This window comes from Amblyomma americanum, chromosome 3 (assembly GCF_052857255.1).
Source record: "Amblyomma americanum isolate KBUSLIRL-KWMA chromosome 3, ASM5285725v1, whole genome shotgun sequence".
Taxonomy (NCBI): Eukaryota; Metazoa; Arthropoda; class Arachnida; order Ixodida; family Ixodidae; genus Amblyomma; species Amblyomma americanum.
In genome coordinates this window covers 87,115,175-87,133,594 of record NC_135499.1, presented here as the reverse complement: position 1 = coordinate 87,133,594, position 18,420 = coordinate 87,115,175, and the positions used below count along the sequence as shown (strand labels likewise).

Genomic DNA, 18,420 nt, shown 5'->3' with positions numbered 1-18,420 from the left:
GCTGATAAGGACCCTTTCAGCCAATTTCACGAGGTTCGATGTTAATGAAATAGGGCGTATGTTGTCTAAAGTTAAGCTCTCCCCTTGCTTTTTAAGCAATAGAAGTATTTCTGCAAGACGCCACTCCTGAATCGTCCAAGGACCTTTAATAGAATGGTTAACTAGAGCCAACAGGTCTGCAGGAGATTCAATTAACAAAATTTTAATCATAGATGAAGTGACCTTATCGGGGCCAGGAGCCGCTGGGAATAAGCGCAGAACATATTGCGACAGCTCAGGTATAGAGACCTCAGTGAAATCACTTGAGGTGCATGTGAATATAGCAGGAGAGGGTATAGCAGATGTAAAGCGAAGCTCTAGGCCACACGCAATATCCTCTAAGGCCTTCGCGATGTTAGCAGGGGACTGAACGAGGGATTCAATGTTGGCAGCCGGTGGAATCACCTTGTTGCGCCTCACGAAATTAAACAAAGCTCATTTATTTCCTGATTGAGAAAGGAAAGCATAATGATTTGTATTATACTCCTCCTTTTCACGGGCGACAGTGCGCTTAAATGTTTCTGCAGCATACTTATTATCCAACCAATTTTTTGGGCATTGATTGATGAGAAGTTTCTTCCAATCTGTTTCCGTCGTCTGTATGCACGCGTGCACTCAGCATTCCACCAAATGTTCGCGATTGCACCCTTGGTTCCCTTAACCAAAAATTCAGACTTTTGCCTTGCATGGTCCAGTACTGAACATAGATGTGCAGCCTTGCTTTCGGCACTTGTCTGAGCGCAGGGGTCTGAAGTGATTTGGTGGGCTGATTTTAGCGTGTCTTGAAAGCAACTGTAATTTACTAATGTGCGCTGATGTCGCTCAGGAAAAGTTAATTTACACGCAAACTTGACTCCTAATCGGTAGATGATCACTGTTCGTTGTACAGTCAACAGGCAGCCAAGACATAACAGAGACTTCTGTGGAGGAAAAATTTAAATCCAAAGCAGAGCGGCATTGACTCCGAACAAACGTAGGTAATCCGGAAAAGATGCAGATCAAGTTGTTGTCAGAAGCCCAATCAAATAGTCTAGAACCAAAGCTGTCTGTTTTAAACCCCCACGTCACATGGTGCGAATTGAAGTCTCCAAGTAATAATACCCGAGAACGGCTACTAGACATGAGTGACTCAAGGGGCCGAGTTTCACGCACACCCGACGGGAAATATCCGTAGCTACCGTAAAGGGCTGTTGACCTGGGACACTGAGGTCAACCGCAAGGATTTCACATTCATTGTCCGCATATTGGAAAGAAATGCATGCCCTGTGGCAAAACATTGTAGAGACGAGCCCTAACAACCCTCCCCCTCGTGATGACCGTTCAAGTCGGAACGGACGGTAATCCTTGAGATGATAATTGAAATTCGTAGTTAGCCATGTTTCCTGTAAAGCAACTAAATCTGGAAGAAGCTGATTGCATAGGGAATTCAAATCTTTTTGAAGCTGAGAATATAGATCGGCAATTCCACTGGAGTACACTTAAGAACCCTATCTTGGCGGGAGTGCCGCAGCCACGGCTGCCTTTTCTAGAATCCTGGTCTGAGAATTTTGACTTGCGTTACTTTTCTTTGTCTTTGACGGGGGGGGGGGGGGGGGCAAGATGGACCACCCACTTCGTTTCTGGGCGCGGAGATCAGACTCCATATCCATACAGTCCATAGAGGATGCGTCCATAACGCTGTTCGAAGAAGAGGCCTGAGAGGTCTTTTGTTGTTCACATTGTTCTTGGCCCTGTGGAGCGGAATCGACTGCTACAGAAGAAGGAGTAGCTTCCGTAGCCAAAGAAGACAAGAGCGGAGTGGTGGACGCTTGCAGAAGATTGGTCATATGTGCAGCTATGACCTGCGAAATGCACGCGGACACGGTTTCCATAATGCGATCCATTGCATTTGCCACAGCTTTCTCAACTGCCGCTGTAATAGCCTGGGACCAACTAGAACCCATTATGGGTGGGCATTTGGCGGCCACACTAGAGTAGCCTGAGGCTCTCTCCTTGACTGCGGCAAAAGCCTCTCCGCGTGCATCTGCGCTTGTCTATAAGCTCATGAACCTGAACTTCTTGTGCTCGTGCAGGACAGTCAGACGAATCAGCAGTGTGAGCACCACTACACAAACAACATTTCTCTTGCTGTTCAGGACATTCCTCTCTGCAATGACGTTCCCGACAGGCACAGCAGCGTAAGGCCGATTTGCAGGCTTTTCCGCTGTGGCCAAATCGCCAGCAGTTTTGACAGTGAAGGGGAAGAGAGTTAAAGGGATCTACTCGAAAATCCAATGGCCACACCTTAACCTCTGATGGGCAAAATATTCCTGCAAATGTGGCAATGATGGACACCGTAGCAATTTTTACTCCGTCAACCATCCTGCTGCATCGATGGACAGCAATCACTCCCGCAGGCGAGAGGCTCTCAAGAGTTTCCACAGGGCTCAATCGAGAGTCGACCCCTCGGAACAAGCCCTTGGAACATGCTAGATGAGGCGGAATGAATGCGCTCAACGGGTGGTTGGCGAAGGTCGTACATTTTAGCAGGTCTTCAATACAGTCTTTATCCGATGACCTGCACAAAATACCACCCCTGCCGAACTGCCGGACATCGGTAATGCGCATGAAGTGCTTCGATGTTGACTGAAGAGCCGCCTGTACTGCTTCCGGGTTGTTCAGTCGGATCGCGCCTCCATCGGAAGGCACAAACGCTACCGGAATGCTTGGAACACCACTGCGGAAAAAGAGATCAATTGGGAGCTGGTCTTGAGGAAGAGATGCCGACCAAGGGGAAAACCCCTGGCCAGGAGAAGAAGTAGACATTAAGCTCTCGTCCCGCGCCCAATCACCCCAGAACCGGAGCAAGCAGGCACAGACAAAAAGAATGAGAAATTTAGCAAGCTAGCGTAACACCGCCAGGTACTTAGCCGCTACCCCGCAGCCTGGGTTGCTGGGCCACGTCAGAGTCAGCTACTTCCTGCGAACCTTCCTGGGCTCAGCACCACGAACTCACTTAATTCTCTTCGCGTTGCACGCACGACAAGAACATGTGGCTCGCGTCTACGGTCGTAACAATATACAGCCAACCGCGCAAGGCCGCGGAGCAGCTGTGGGGCTGAGTGGTGCTGCGCCCATTTCCCACGCGCACTCAGTGGGAGGCTATAGAGGTTAAGGGTGACTCGAGCTCTTGCACTCGGAAGGGCGAAGGAGACGAAGTTGCGCCGACTAAAGCCATAGAGAAACGGATTCTGAAACCCCGTAGCGCAGTTTTCGCCATAGTAGGTGCTGCAGTTCGCATCATTAACTCCTTCACGCAGCCTGTGCGAGGGCAGGACAATCATCGAAAAGCACTGAGTCAGCATCGGCAGGTGGGCGCAAGCGGGCGCAAGCGGCGAAGCTCTTGCGTGCGCTTGAAGAGCTGCTTCGCACTTCCGCGCGTGATCCGCAAGTGCATAAAACGAACGAAAAAAATTGGGTGAGGCTCAGCTCAGCTTAACTTAGTAGACGACCGAAAGCAATGCCGGCGTTATTTATAGCGAAGAATGATGTGATCGCATTGCTACGTCACCTCATCATGTCACATCAGGCTACACGGATCTGAGCTCTAAAGTCAAGGTGAAAGGTCACATGAACGCTGGTCAGTGTACATGGTAGTTTGTCATTTGCTCACCCCTATGCCATATTTGGCAATTTGGCTATGGAAGGATGACAAAGTTCTAGTTTGACTTTGCTGGGCTTCCAATGTCACAGCGGCGAATCGACTCTAAATCAGTTCTACCTCGCGTAGTAGAGCTTTCGCTCTGAAAAGGTCTAGACCGCGCTTATCATCTGGCAGCAAGATATATATGCACGGATTCTTTCAGGCTCTTTTTCATGATTGGCGCTTGTGACAAATTGTTTCGTGAATTTTTTATTCCTTAGCTTCACCCAGCAACGCTTAGAAAATTACTTGGCTGGAAAGCTTGCTCCCTTGCAAACAATAATAAAGTTACCACTGACGTTGATGAAAAGCACGTTATGCAGCTCCTTACTTTAACATATCGAATGCGCAGCGGTTGCATACAACAGTAGAACGATGGGAAATTTTGACACTTTTGGCGTGAGGCTGAATTCCATCCAAACAATTTCAAAGCAGGCAGACAATTGGTAAAAATAGGCTACACAATTATTTCGCACGGGTTATTTCGCACGGCAGGCTTTCATGGACACTACATGCTATAGCCGGTGGTAGTCAGCATTACCGTGATGCTAGAATTCTCATAATTCAATAAGTTGTCTGAGATCTTGATAGATCATTGCTAATCCCTTTTCAATATCGAAGAGGAAAACTATGTATGCCCTCTCGGTATACATGGCATCAGAATTTGCGGACACTCGTAATGGAGGTGCCTGAGTTTTATCGCTCTACGCACAAGTGACCTATTTTTTAAGCTTAACTTAAAATAAATATCATAGGTCACTCGGTATACACTGAAGTGGTCCCGCGACCGCCGCTGTGAATATGCTTCCTTTTAATGTATGCAACCGATGGGGCATCGGAAGGTGCCAGTACTGAATAGGCTTTGAAACCACACCCAAAGAAATTTTATTTAAAAGGATCATCTTATTCACTCTCGTCACAAGACCTTCAGTGTGTCCTGTCTACCACCTGCAGTGTCGTAACTACTTAGATAAATCTCTCTGTGGGCATAAAATGTTTTTATCCGATGCATTTTTGCGTTACCCGCACTAAAAAGCGCAACTAATAGTATATTCCTAGGTGGGGACTGCTTCGTTTGCGTAGCATACTTCCGTGCCATTTCTTCACGCTGTTGAGATGTCTGTTACCGGCTTCTCCTGCAGCCTAACTTGTTATTTTGGTCTGAAACACGTACATGCGTGCACCACAAAACAGTAACTCTCTGCTTTCATTGAGTTGGGGATTTTAAATACAATACTTTTACATGTTACATTTTCAGGAGAGAATATCATAGGTGGTAAATTTGTTGCCGTCGTAGTACTACCAGCTTGTTAGGATAACGTATTAGACCACCTTCTCAGAAGAAGGGTGGCTGCTGTATTCAAGGACCAATAGACCCGTCCGACTGTGGTCATCATTGTGAACTGGGCCGTCACATGGTCATAAAATATTTGCAGTGTAAATATTACGTAGCTCCCCTGCCATTCCCCTTAATTTTGGTGCAGACGTGGTTACGTCTTAGGGGCGGCAGTGATGCTATTCAAATGGCGCTATTCAAGTGATTCCTGGCGCTACTACAAGCGATTATTAACTTAAACTACAGTTTACCGAGAGTGCGCCTGGTCACCAATCTACTTCTCTCCGATGAAGCTGACTCGGGTACGTGACCTTCAGACTGCCTGCTCTTTGTGCGCTGTGCGCCGCTGGCATGTGTTGGGCGCCGTTCGAGCTAGAAATTAAACAGAAAATAAAAACAGATCGATGACGTGAAATAATTGCTAGGAATGTTGGCCAATCTGAGGAAATGGCTCCTTCCCATTTTTGCCGTTTGAAATGCCGCTTCATTAGTCGCGGCAGCTGATTGATCGTTTGGCTGCATATATAACAAGTCTACGTTTATTGGAATAGGAAATTAGAGAGGCACGCTTTGAACTCCATGTGTCTAAAACATCTAAGTGCTTAGCTCAAACACTCCCGTTCTTAGCCGTTGCCTAGAGGACAATGACACGCCTTCTTCTAGGTGTTCCTATTATTGGAGATTTTTTAGAAGAAGGTGACCCTGCCAATTAACGCGAGACAAGATAGTGGGGTCCCAGACCTGATGAGCGAAATCCAAATGTTTTATTGGGAATATGATTGAGTAAGTGACAATATTTTCAATCTGTTGAAATACTTTGACCCTAGTGTCTAATAGGGGAAAGGAGCAAGGTGCGTCCCTCGAAGCTAAAGCGACTCGCCTCAAAATTAATATTTCATTCCTTGTTCTCTGAAACTCACTTTTCTCGCTGGTGAAGGACAAAAGTTGCTTATTATTCGCCTCGACTTCCCCAGCACCACAGAAGTGAAGTAATAAAACGCCGCAGATTTTAAGATCTGCTCAGGTTGGACTGTTGATTGGTTTAGCAAGTGCACTTACCTTGGCCAGTACGGATATACACCCTGTACAGAAAGTGCAGGATGTTTAAACACGCTTGTTCTCCTTATTTAAGATACCACTTAAGAGTATTGAATTTTATATAAAACGTTATTTACATTACGTGTTAGTGCTTGCTTCAATTTTACAAAAATTAAAGGTTAATTGTTTATTTAGTAGATATGTGGATATTTCACCCTTTAGTTCCGTCAGGAAAAGGCACAACAATACCAGAAAACAAGCATTTGACCAAGAATTGATGTTATTGCGGGCGCTTAATTTACACATTCTTATATGCAGAAATATCACAAAACATTCCTCGACAAACTGTTATTACAAAATAAGAACGGAAGAATGCTTAAATGAACGCCAGTAAACATAATCTGGTTATAAAACATTAGCAAATTCCCTGCAGTAAATCATGACGAGTTGATGTTTCAATTTTAAAACCTTTTATCTTGAACAGTTAGTGGCTACCTTTATTTCTATTGGTGGGGCTTTAAATTTTGTCGTACCCTAGTATAAAATTAGCTGTGGACAACACGTGTTACGGGTAGCTGCTACTTTGAACTTTGTTAGGAGTTGTTCTAGCGTAACGAGTAGGAGTCACAATGTATTTAAAAATTATAATTGTTTGCGCCACATTTTTATTTACTCACATGATGACATCAAATTCTCGAGATAAGTCAAAGTAATTTCAAGCTGCAAAAATAAAGATCTACTCTATTAAAACGGACATGAAACATCGATATTAGCAACAATACATTCCAGTCAAAGTCGTAATCAGTTTTAGATATTGTAGGCCACATCTCCCAACCGTAAGTGATAGGACAATCGAATAAGAGACGGGAAGATTACATACTTTCCTCGCCAGTAAAAGACCACAGCACGCTGGAGCCAATTCAGAACACATATTGCCTGTGTGTGGCTCTCAGTTCAATTTTTTTTTTGTTGCGTGCCGCCGAAATATATATTGATGTTCACTTGCACCATAGTGCCAACGAAAAAATATATATGCAGACATGCACTGTCAACATGTTTTCTTTATACATGCTAACATGTCCTGTTAACAAGTTAATTACTTGGGTGAAGAAGTAGATAATGACTTTTAGCATTGTTTACTCTGAGTGTGTTGCCCCATACCAAGATGAACTACGAATTGGCGCCAAAATAAAAATGCACTTTGCATTATGAAGTCATTTTTCTGTAAAAATCGACGCAGTAATATATGTATAATTATCCCTTTTGGAAGGGGCGATTTAAACGAAATTCTTAGCTTGAGTATTTTTAGGAGCAAAGTTCACACCTTACCTCAACTGGCATCGCGATACAGTTTTAAATGCACCAAAGCCCAGAACAAACTGCGCCTTCTCAAGTCCAATCTGAAACTGCCCGAAGTAGTCTCACAAAACAAACGTCGATCCTAAATAAATTCGACAAACCGCCGCCGCGGTGGCTGAGTGGTTACGGTGCTCGACTGCTGGCCCATGAGAGTTCGATCCCGGCCAAAGCAGTTGGATGGCCGATGGAGGCGGAATGTTAGAGGCAAGTGTACTGTGCGATTTGAGTGCACTTAAAGAAGACTAGGTGGACCAAATTATTTGGAGCCCTTCTCTACGGCATCCCACATAGCCTGAGTAGCTTTTAAACGTTAGACTTCAGAAAATCCTAACTGAAATAAACTTAAATGTGACGAAGGCGCAGTTACACGAAAGCAAGAAATATGACAAGTTCTCTCAGGACGAGGGCTTCACATCTACCGCCATTCTTATATACTCTTTATGTGATATAGACAATATCAGTGCTGGGACACGGTTCAGTACGCAATCCAATCGCTTTTACATTCCAGCTCAAATAATTCATGGCACCCGTTAAGGTTATGCCAGGTGCCACTATTCAGAAGAGATATCTGTGCGAGTCACTACGGTCTCAAATTCCCGTTGTGGACAGCGCTAAAGACGGGGACATGAAGCGAGAAGGGTTCGGCAAGGATTCGCAGACACCCCGCTTAGTACAGGTGCCCGACAACTAAAACGGAGCACATGAGCACCGGACAAATTGCGTGTTAGCGCCCTCTAGTAACGAAAGCTCATGCAGATAGCGAGGGTCTTGCGAACTCATCTTACAATTTTTGATCCCCTCTTATTGGCGGCACGAGCATAGACATGCACTTTCCATCAGTATTCCCCAGGGACGCCTTTCGTGCTTCATACAAGGATTTATTGCTGGTTCGCGACGTGCCGAAAGCGTTGCCTTTTTGGTGGACCATGCCTTGTGTTTGTTCATGAATGCGGCCAGATTCAGAGTGCGTGCTGGCGTGCCCACCACGGTTCTCACTCTGCTTCTCGATGGTTTTCCACCACCGGATCACGGCGTGGCAGCGATAAATTCGTTTCGTTTATGGAGGTTTAACTTCCCAATGCGACACAAGCTTTGAGGAACGCCGCAGTAAAGGGCTACGGGTCTTTCGACCAACTAAGGTTCTTTAACGTGCACTGACATTGCACAGCACACGGGCCTCTAGAATTTCGCCTACATCGAAATGCAACCGCCATGGCATGGATCGAATCCGCGACTTTCGGCTCAGCATCGGCGGACCATAATCAATGGGCCACTGCGCCGGAAGCAGCGATAAATAAAAGCTACTCTGAGTAGCACTAATGCAAACATCGCGGGTCAGTTCGTCTCGACGATAATATGAGCATAAGAACTGCAGGATGGGTCCGCTGGCCCCTAGCTGTCTGCATGAACTTCCGCTGTTGGAGCGCGCTGGGAAACAATGTATGCTCACTGCTCGCGGGCTACCTTTGGGTTTTGGTGCAATTGCACTTCTCACAAATGAATTATACGTAGCCGAAGGTATAGGCAAGCTAGGAATATGGTCAGGGCCAGGACTTCAGATCTGTCTTCATGCTTGCGTAGTCATGATCCGATGTAGCTATTTACTGTTCACACACCACCGAAAACACTTTTAAATGCATTTCAGTTTAGAGCTGATGTAAGACGTCATGTTTAACCGTTCTGGGTGTGCTCCACGTTCAAGAATTCAGAACGAAAGATATTTTGACGAGTTGCTATTGTGTAATATAGCATATGAGAATAGCGCATAGGACGGCGGTATGAACCGACAGCAGATGTGCTTCAAGGATTCGCAGCTACCACATATCCCAGCTTTGCCGAATTCGGTGCCGCCGCAGTAGCTGATTGCTTATGGTACTTGGCTGCTGACACAAAAGACGCGGGTTTGATCCGGGCCGCAGCGGTCGAATTTCGATGGAGGAGAAATTCTACAAGCTTGTGTACTGTGCGATGTCAGGCACGTTAAATAACCCCAAATGGTGGAAATTTCGGCAGCCGTTCACTACGGCGTCCCTCATAGCCTGAGTCGCTCTTGGACGTTAAACCCACGTAAACCATAAGCCAGTTTTGCCAAATCCAGGGAATTATCTAATCAGGCGAATTTTAGGACTAAAACATCGAAAGAAAAAAAGAGATCTCCGCTGGCTAGGACAACATTTCTTCATGACCGCATACTTATCTTAGATAAGCCGACGCATAAATACCTGTGTAATGTGCGATTCCGGTGCAATTAGAGACACACGTTGTCGCAGTTATACCGGACCGGTCCACTGCAGTGTCTCTCGAAGCCAAACAACAGCTTTTTCAACCTTAGAGCCCACAAGTGGCAATCTCTTTATTAAACGCAAGGCACATAAAAGAGCCTGTTCATGATATCAAAGACGCAAGAAATTCACGCACAGCTTCGTAGAGCATCTTAGGCGCTTGAAAGTGGCAGCCACTAGGTTGGCGCCTGCTCTCTTTCCTTCGCGAGGAAATAAAATGGTTCGAAGTACGTGTTTGCCTCGTCGGACTCTGCTTGTTTTCTGTTTTAATAACTGTTCTCGCACATTGTTCAGATCTGCCATAATTTTCCAAGAGCGGCAAAGTAAAAATCAACGCGTGCTCTTTTGTCTCTATTGCCATGCTCGCGAGCGGCACAGATGATTCTGTTCGATTTGGTTGCTTTGCAGTCGTTTAGCATGAAGCGGACGGCGGGGAGATAAGGAAAGCGCGTGAAAACAATGCCATCAGAATGGAAGTGCCAAAGAGGAGGTTATGAGTGGAAACACTCGGGATGATAAATCAAGATCCAAACGAGGAGGAAAAATGCAATGAAATAAATAATAATTGTCTAAAACCTACATTAGCTGAACGTCTTGGTAATGAACTGCAGCTTTATCAAATTCCCCAAGAAATAAAGCTTTGAGCATGCATGTCCTGGCGGTGCAGACTTGCTGTAACGAATCATGGGGCAAAGAACAGAGCGGCTAAAAAATGGGGTCCGGCAAGCCAGAATCTGAAAAAAAAAAATCACCGAAGGAAATGTTCAGGAACAAAAAGCAACAAGCGTGAAGCAGGTAAGAAATTAGAGTTGATAATACCGGGACACTAATCATGACGGTAGATCGTACATAGAGAGGACACGTGATTTGGAGAGAGGATAATCTATTACCCTCTAGGGTAAAGCAGTGCAATCTCAAACAGCTCAAACGTAGCCTTGGACAGCAAGGCAGGCGGGTAGAAACGTTAGGGAGTTTACCGACACAGGGGTGTAGAGAACTATAACAATGCGTAAACATATTAAGCGTCCCCTTTTATGGAGTGTTCTCAACCAAACTCCCTCTTTCTAGCGAACTGAAAACTGGCGATTTTCGGCTCCGGTGGCATTAAAAGGATGAGTCTGAGAAAAAGAGGCATATCAGTTTACTGCGCAGTGCACCGCATTGGTTGCACAAACTATGCAGTGTACTTTTAAGCTTCAACATGTCCCCGGAACAATGATTTTAAGTTGAGAAAATTCTTTGACTTCAAAAAAACTACATTAGGGATGCCTTTTCGTCTTAAGTGATACACTTTTGAACGTTCGTCTGCAGAAGCACATATCTTTAAACATCATCATATAAGCTGCACACATCCGTCTGCAAAATTAGGCAAGTTTTTACTGTAAATATTTGTCTCTCTGTCCACCCGTCCACGCCTCAAGAAAGCTCGAGAAAATTCAACGCCAGCGGAAATTCCACCGGCGCGAGCAAACGGCGCCCCTTCTTTCATGTGCTGTGCTGGCCATGGAAGCTTATGCAAAGAGCACTTACTCATGTTTTGAGTTTAAGTATATCGAAATTTCTGACGATACAATTCAGAACTGCCTGGCACACCCGGCACACTGCAGCTCTCGCAACGAAATCAGCATAAGCAACGGTACAACACGCTTGTTTATTATCTACTACAGCAAAACATAGTAATACAGCAGTACTTATATTGTAACAAAAATGTAATACATTCATTCCAAAGAAAACACACATTTAAACACTTTTTACTGCTGTGTTAAAAGAAAACATTTTATGCATAAGAAGAAAGCAAGGGGCGTTTAGTGACCACGAAAGAAAGAAAATGCGCTCATTGGTTAGAATAAAATATAACTGGCTGTTTTCGATACAGAGGCAAACTTTGACACCATTCCATTAGCTCACGTAATGAAGGTTGGCATTTAAAAGCTCCGTGTCTTGCCATGATAGCATTTAGTTGTCACAGTTTGTCCTAAGCTTGCTTTTCTTAAAATGCACGTGTCCTAAAGAACTAGCGGAATGAGTATTTATGTATCCATAGATAAAGCGTTTAGGGTCGGCTCGAAATTCAGAGAAGACTAGGGCCGACAGCTTATGATCGCAGACATTCCCATGATCATAATGGCGTGCTCCATTTAGTAGCATGAAGTAGAAACAGATCTGGGTTGCTTTGGCTGCCACCTGGGGTTCTTTAACGTGCACTGACATCGGACAGTACGCAAGCCTCTAGAATTTAGTCTCCATCGAATTTCGACCGCCGCGGCCGGGATGGAAACCGCGCCTTTGGTGCAGAGCACCATAATCACTGCGCGCCACTGCGGCGGACAGAATTAGACTTGGATAAGTTCTCAATAAATCTGACACCCCTTTTTTGCGTCAGGAGAAGACTTTCGATGTTTGTTTTGACTGTCACACCCCAAATAATTCAGCAATATCGCAGCCTAGTGTGAAAAGCAGTAAAATAAAAATGCCGTTTGAGGTTTACAGGAATTAAAGCACACAATGTATTTGGCATGCAAATACCTTGAACTTATATTATTTCTTATATAGCTTACATAGGATACCCTGCGTAACTTTCCATGAAACGTTACACAAAGAAACTATGTTCAGCAACCCTATCCAGGGAACAGGTTTTGAAAGTTAATTGCACACTGTGATTAACATACCGAGTTACTGCTGATAAAACAATAGAATTTGTTTTTCTAACACTTATTGAAACCTATTTTTATCATGCCATTCGGATCAACCTTAAGACACAGATTACTGTTTCCAGATAGAGACGGCCCGCCACGGTAGCTCAGTGGTTAAGGCACTCGACTTCTGAGCCGCAGTACCCGAGTTGTGTTTCGATAGAGGGGAAACGCAGAATGCATCCGTGTGCTGTGCGATGCCAGTGCACGTTAAAGATTTCCAGGTGGTTGGAATTACTCCGGAGACCTCCGCTAGAGCACCTCTTTCTTCCTCTCTGCTTTCACTCCCTCCTTTTTCCTTCCCTTACGGTGCGGTTCGGGTGTCCACCGAGATATGCGAGACAGTAGCTGCGTCATTTTTTGTCCTAAAAACTTTCAGTTTATATAGAGACGAAAGTCCATGTGACGAAAAGAATTGGATTGGTTTTTGGGTAAAAAATGGCACAATATCTGTCACACATATCAGCGGACACCTGAGCCACGCCGTAAGGGAGGGATAAAGGAGGGCGTGAAAGAAGAAAGAGGTGCCGTAGCGGAGAGCTCCGGAATAATTTCGACCACCTGGGGATCTTTAACGTGCACTGACATCGCACAGCACACGGGCACCTATGTGTTTCCCCTCCATCGAAACGATGTCGTCGCGGTCGGGTTAGAACCCGGATACTCCTGATCAGCAGCCGAGCGCTCTAACCACTCAGCCACCGCGGCGGGTTAACGAAAAGAAAGGAAAGCGCTAGTTTTTAAAGTAAAACTTTACTAGCCTCGTCAACCAAAGCCATCGGCGTTGTACATTTGACCTTCAAGTGGAGGAGGGGTGTGTCAGCCACGTGACCAACCAGGTGCCTCGCCGCTGCTGCTCCGACCGCCACCTTGCGAGCTGTGTCCACGTTTCTAACAACACGACTCGCCGTTTGCATGATTGGGAGAGGGCGCCGCTCTCGGGTGCACACGCACAGCCACATCGCAGTTTCCCGCTATGAATGAAGCGAATCGGCCGGGAACGTCTACGCCGTCGGGACGATCTCATATAGGACGGGCTGAGTCTGATCATTCCGCTGACGTTGCCAATCACGCTCTTTAGTATTTAGCTAGATGTCGGGAAGTTAAATGTTAGATGTAAGGAAGTTTTAGTATTTAACTTGATGTAGGGAAGTTAAATATGCCAAGCTAGCGGCAGAGACCGACGAAGAACGGGACCGTCGACTGGCTCAAGGGCAGTTGAAGATTGCTGAAAGGCGGCAGCGAAGAGCTTTGGAGGCAGCCGCTGCTGCTTCTGCCTCCGCCACTGCCTCTGCCACGAATTCGGCTTCGGCGACGGTCGAAGAGGTTCAGTCTAACCTGGCTTAGCAACACAGCATAAACACGCATAACAAAGATTTCGCTTACATAACCGGGCTTAGCCCAGCTAAGCTGCAGCCATTATTTTTTCTCTGGGGACACCAAGAACAAGGTTATTGGGCTCAGAGGAGTTTTAGTATAGTCTATTTCATTTTACTTAACGTTTGCTCAAAGCATTGCTATTTGTTTGTGAGCAGCGGCCAAAACTCATTGCCTTGTTCTGTTGAGGACCATACCCTTTCCTTGCAAAATATTCCCGGCGTGGATTCTGGGCCAACAGCACTGCTATTCTAGGTCATTCATTGTGCTCCAGAAAGTTCGGTTTGAGTGGGTATTGTTTGGAATTACAGGACGCTAACACTGTGACTGACCAGGGAGAACCCCCTTTATTGTTTTGCGCTTCCTTTTATATCCCGTGGGTTTCGCCAGCCTGGCCAGAGGTCCACAGCGTAACCCACTACCTATCGATACATCTTCCCTTCCGCAAGTAAAATACAGAACAGAAACTGGAGTATAGTAGAACGCAGTAGAGTCGAGACAAACACACACATAAAGGATGGTCTAGAAAAATTGTTGAAAGTCTTGAGAGTATGTAAGTCTTGATGGCGCACGCGTGGAGACATGCGCAGATTTTCGAAATCATCAGCCGCATCAGGTGCATGTTGTCAACTGCTTCTTGTCATTATACAGCTGATCTGGCTGTGCCTGGGTCATCGGTTCATGTTAAATACTGCGACCTGGTAAGTTTTGCGCTGTTAGATGAGGGTTCGGAGTCGCTACTGCTGCTGCTACTTGACGGATTCGCGGTCAAGTCGACGCCCGTTCCCACCGCCAGGACAGCACTCCCGTCCAGTGAAGTAGTAGCTGGGTGAGGGGAAAAGGTTACGAATGGGTTTATTTCATTATTTTACATCGTCAAGAGCAAACCGGAGAGTCTCTCGGCCATACTCAATGCCGGTTTATGTAGAGCTATGTCTCTTGGTAGAGGACGGCCTCGCCCTTGAGGGAGTGGCCTGAACGTTCATTTTCACGCCAAATTTTGCACTTTCCCTCACTTGTGGACGCGCCCGGTCACGTGTTCAACTTTGAGAGAGAGAAAAATGTCGACTAGGCCGCGTGGGCGGTGCTAGGTCATCACTTGTTCTCCCATGGCCAGCTAGTTGTCGACGCATGTTGCCAAAACCTGTGCTACAAATACCTAATTTGTGAGGCAGGCACGCTGCAGGGAGACACCGGAAACAAGACATGTCTCCAGGCATGGCCGCAAATGGAGAAGATAACTAGGTTTCTCATTGCGGTGGCTCTCGGCGTGTGAGGCGACACCGGAAATTGGGCGCTTTTTAGTCCAAACTTCAGCCTGTCGTTCTTTTCGGTCGAAGACGGCCGCACGCTGACGCAGCAAAGCATTTTGATTGTGGCCACATGAGCGCAGGACCGTCTCCTAGTGGTCCCTCACGGCAGGCCTTGAAGCAATCGACCACGAGTAGACAGGATATACTGGGAGACACCAAGGAGAAACATGTGTGCTGATTGTTTCTATGTGAGACTACTGACGCTATTAACAGCGCCGAAGCTGGCCGCCGTGCTGTAGCAGTTTTCCCGTCTTCACCCCTGCTTTCATGCTCTGTTGAACTTGGGTGTAGTGCGGGAGTAATACCTCTGACGTGGTTCAGGTCTTCATGCTCCACGCTCGTGTCTCTTAGCAAATATTCTCTTGTTTTTTGGATGTGTCGCCGGTTACGTCGTACGGTGCTGCAGTCCCCTGTCATGAGCAGATAGGATCGCGGAGCTGCTTGATATTGAACTGTTGTTGTCCATCTATAGTCGTCCTGAATACGTACCACGCCTCCCCTCGACAGGACTGGGAATGAAATAGCTGGCTTAGGTTTTGTCCATGCTTCTTGACCTCCACTGTAGACTGGAATCCAAAATCAGTGAGGCGTCCCCGCAATTACCGTGTCATTAATAGTTCAATTGGCCTTTGACCATCTTTCAAAGGCCATAAACAATTGTTCTGAATACCGACCTAGAATGGTTCTCAGCATTTTTAGTCTTTTCCAGGAGGCTCTTCACCATCCGAACTCCTTTCTTGGCAAGAACATTGGCTCGGAGAAATGTCTGGCTTGAGACATACTTGAAATCACTAAATCGGCCGAAGTTGTGAAAGACACTCGAGCTGGACTGCGGACCACAGTCGATATGCATTTCTTACAGAATGTAATGCCAAGCAACAATTATTTCGAGCTTCTTGCTTACGCTTTCACTTGAGGTGTGCCTTAGACGTTCCACTTAGGGTTAATATGAGTACGCATCATAGGCGGCTAGGAAGGAAGCTCCTGCATAGTCACAGAGATCGATTCCAACTATCTCCCAAGAAAAAGCGCAGCAGGCCTTTTGATGACTGGCTTTTCTGGTTGACGGAAGGCGAAAAGAAAAGCACATGCTGCACTTTGAAGTCGTGTCCTCTACATGTTTCTGCATTCCCCGCAAAACATCAGCAGCCGTGCCCTTGATTTCATTTTTTTAAGCGGCTGGCACGGTGGCTCAGTGGTCATGGCGCTCGGCTGCTTACCCAAAAGGGGCGGGTTCGACCTCATCTGACCTTTCTGCCTCATCTGACTGAAATACCGCTCACTCCACTTTCCTTTCCACGTGGCATTGAATATTTAAGGTTCTTGCACACGTTCACTTGCCCTGGTTTGAGCCATTTGACAACTATTTAAAAGTTTCTATACCGTCATCATTAGGAGGACAGAAAGCTGGGCAAGTTGGTTATGGTCCGTAGTATAACAGATGTTATATATACGAAGGCATGCGCATATATAAAAAGGTCTACGAGATGCGTTTACACAGGATGTCTTGGACACGTTCGCCACAAATACTAAATGCCTTGTTTTTACCATGCAATTCACTAACCAAGGTAGCATGCAGTTTCTACATTTGGATGTACCTCTCGAGCCGCGTCAGGTTTGCTAGAAGTACTCCCAGCATTCGGTCAAGTCACTGCTGAGTTATAAGTCTGGCCAAATTTGGTTAAAGATGGCGTCGCCATGTTTTGTTTTCGCAGAACTTTAAGCAATTCTTGTCTGCCATAACTTGAGGGTAGCGTGGATGACCAGATTACCAGGCTTTGGGAAGCAGGGCATCCTAATAGGTTGATCACAAGACTGTGTGAAAGAATAATTGCTAAGAGTAAGTCGGAAGAGATTCACGCGCCAGGGTAGAATGATTTTACAAATTCCACTAAAGGTTGCCGTTATCCCGCACGTACATGCAATGTCGCACAGAGACAGAGAGAAAAACATTAAATGGATAAAACGTTTGGAAGGGCCCTCATTCCTGGAGCTCATTGGCTTTTGACTCCGCTCTTGCCCGGTTCACAAGCGAAAGCTGGTCCTCCGAATGTTAGCTGGACAGCGCCGCCTTCCAGTCTTCAGTTGTTTTTTTTCACTTATATTACCCCTCAGCGTCGGTGGCATTACAGAGGGAAAGTGGTAAATTTACAAAAGAAAATAAATAAAATACAGGTCGTTAAAAGAATGTTTAAAGAGCATCTGAATATACAATGTTCGCTATTGCTACGTGGAACTGGTCATAATTTACAATGCAAGCAACTTCTGCGGGAAAGTGGTTCCAGTCACGTGAGGTTCGCGGCAGGAATGACTGCGAGAAGCATTTCGTATTGCATTACGCAATTTTGACTTTGTGATTATGATCAATGCGGTGGGATACATTAATTGGCTGGGGGATGACGTGATCACGTAAAGCGGGATGATGATACAGCTTGTGGAACATGGCGAGACGAAGCGCTTTTTTACACGATGTTAGTGTTTGGAGTCAGAGATTAGACTTCATAGCAGTCATACTCGCTGTGCGGTTGTAGTTAGCAAGGATGTAACGTAGAGTATTTTGCACCATCTCAAGATCAAAAATTAAGTTGCCATGAGCGGGGTCCCAGACAGGTGTTGCATATTCGAGTTTAAATCGTATTAGTGTTTTATAAAACAATAGTTTAAAATTCAAAGAAACCTTTAAAAAGTTGCGACGTAAGTAGCATAGCATGCGATTTTCATTTTTAATTATGTTCTCGGCATGAAAAGACTAATTAAGCTTTGAAGTAAGGTGACCGCCTGGGTATTTACATTACCAGACTGATTCCAACGAAATGTTATCAGTGTAGTAGTGGAGCGGGGCAGAAGTTTTTTTAGATACACGCATGACTTTGCATTTGTTAATATTTAGCTGCATTAATCAGTTTTTGCACAAGTTCCCTATTGTGTTGAGATATGACTGAAGTATTGTAGTGTCGTTAGCGTTGGTTATTTCTCTAAAAATGACGCAATCATCAGCGAACAGGTGAATATGAGAGCTCACAAGTGAGGGAAGATCATTAATGTAAATTAGAAACAGTCCAAGAACTGAACTTTGTGGAACCCTGGGAGACGCCTCGGTAAAACTGAAGTTAGAGCCGTTAGCAAAAACAAATTATGAGCGAGTAAGTAGAAAGCATTCAATCCATTTCAATAATTTACAAACACTATTCAGTTGTTTTAGTTTGGGAAGTAAAAGCTTGTGATATACCTTGTCGAAAGCCTTTGATAAGTCTAAAAATACACAGTCAGCTAGTGTTGATAGCTCTAGAATGCGATGCTA

At 45.6% G+C, this 18,420-nt stretch overlaps 1 long non-coding RNA gene across 1 annotated transcript in view; it reads right to left on the bottom strand.

The window, feature by feature from the left end:
* Positions 1-9,760, bottom strand: part of LOC144123134 (uncharacterized) — a 46,617-nt gene extending 36,857 nt beyond the window's left edge. The window contains exon 1 of the long non-coding RNA XR_013313015.1: positions 9,677-9,760. This is a non-coding gene — a long non-coding RNA (uncharacterized LOC144123134). The remainder of the gene's footprint in view (positions 1-9,676) is intronic.
* Between the last annotated feature and the right edge of the window lie 8,660 nt (positions 9,761-18,420).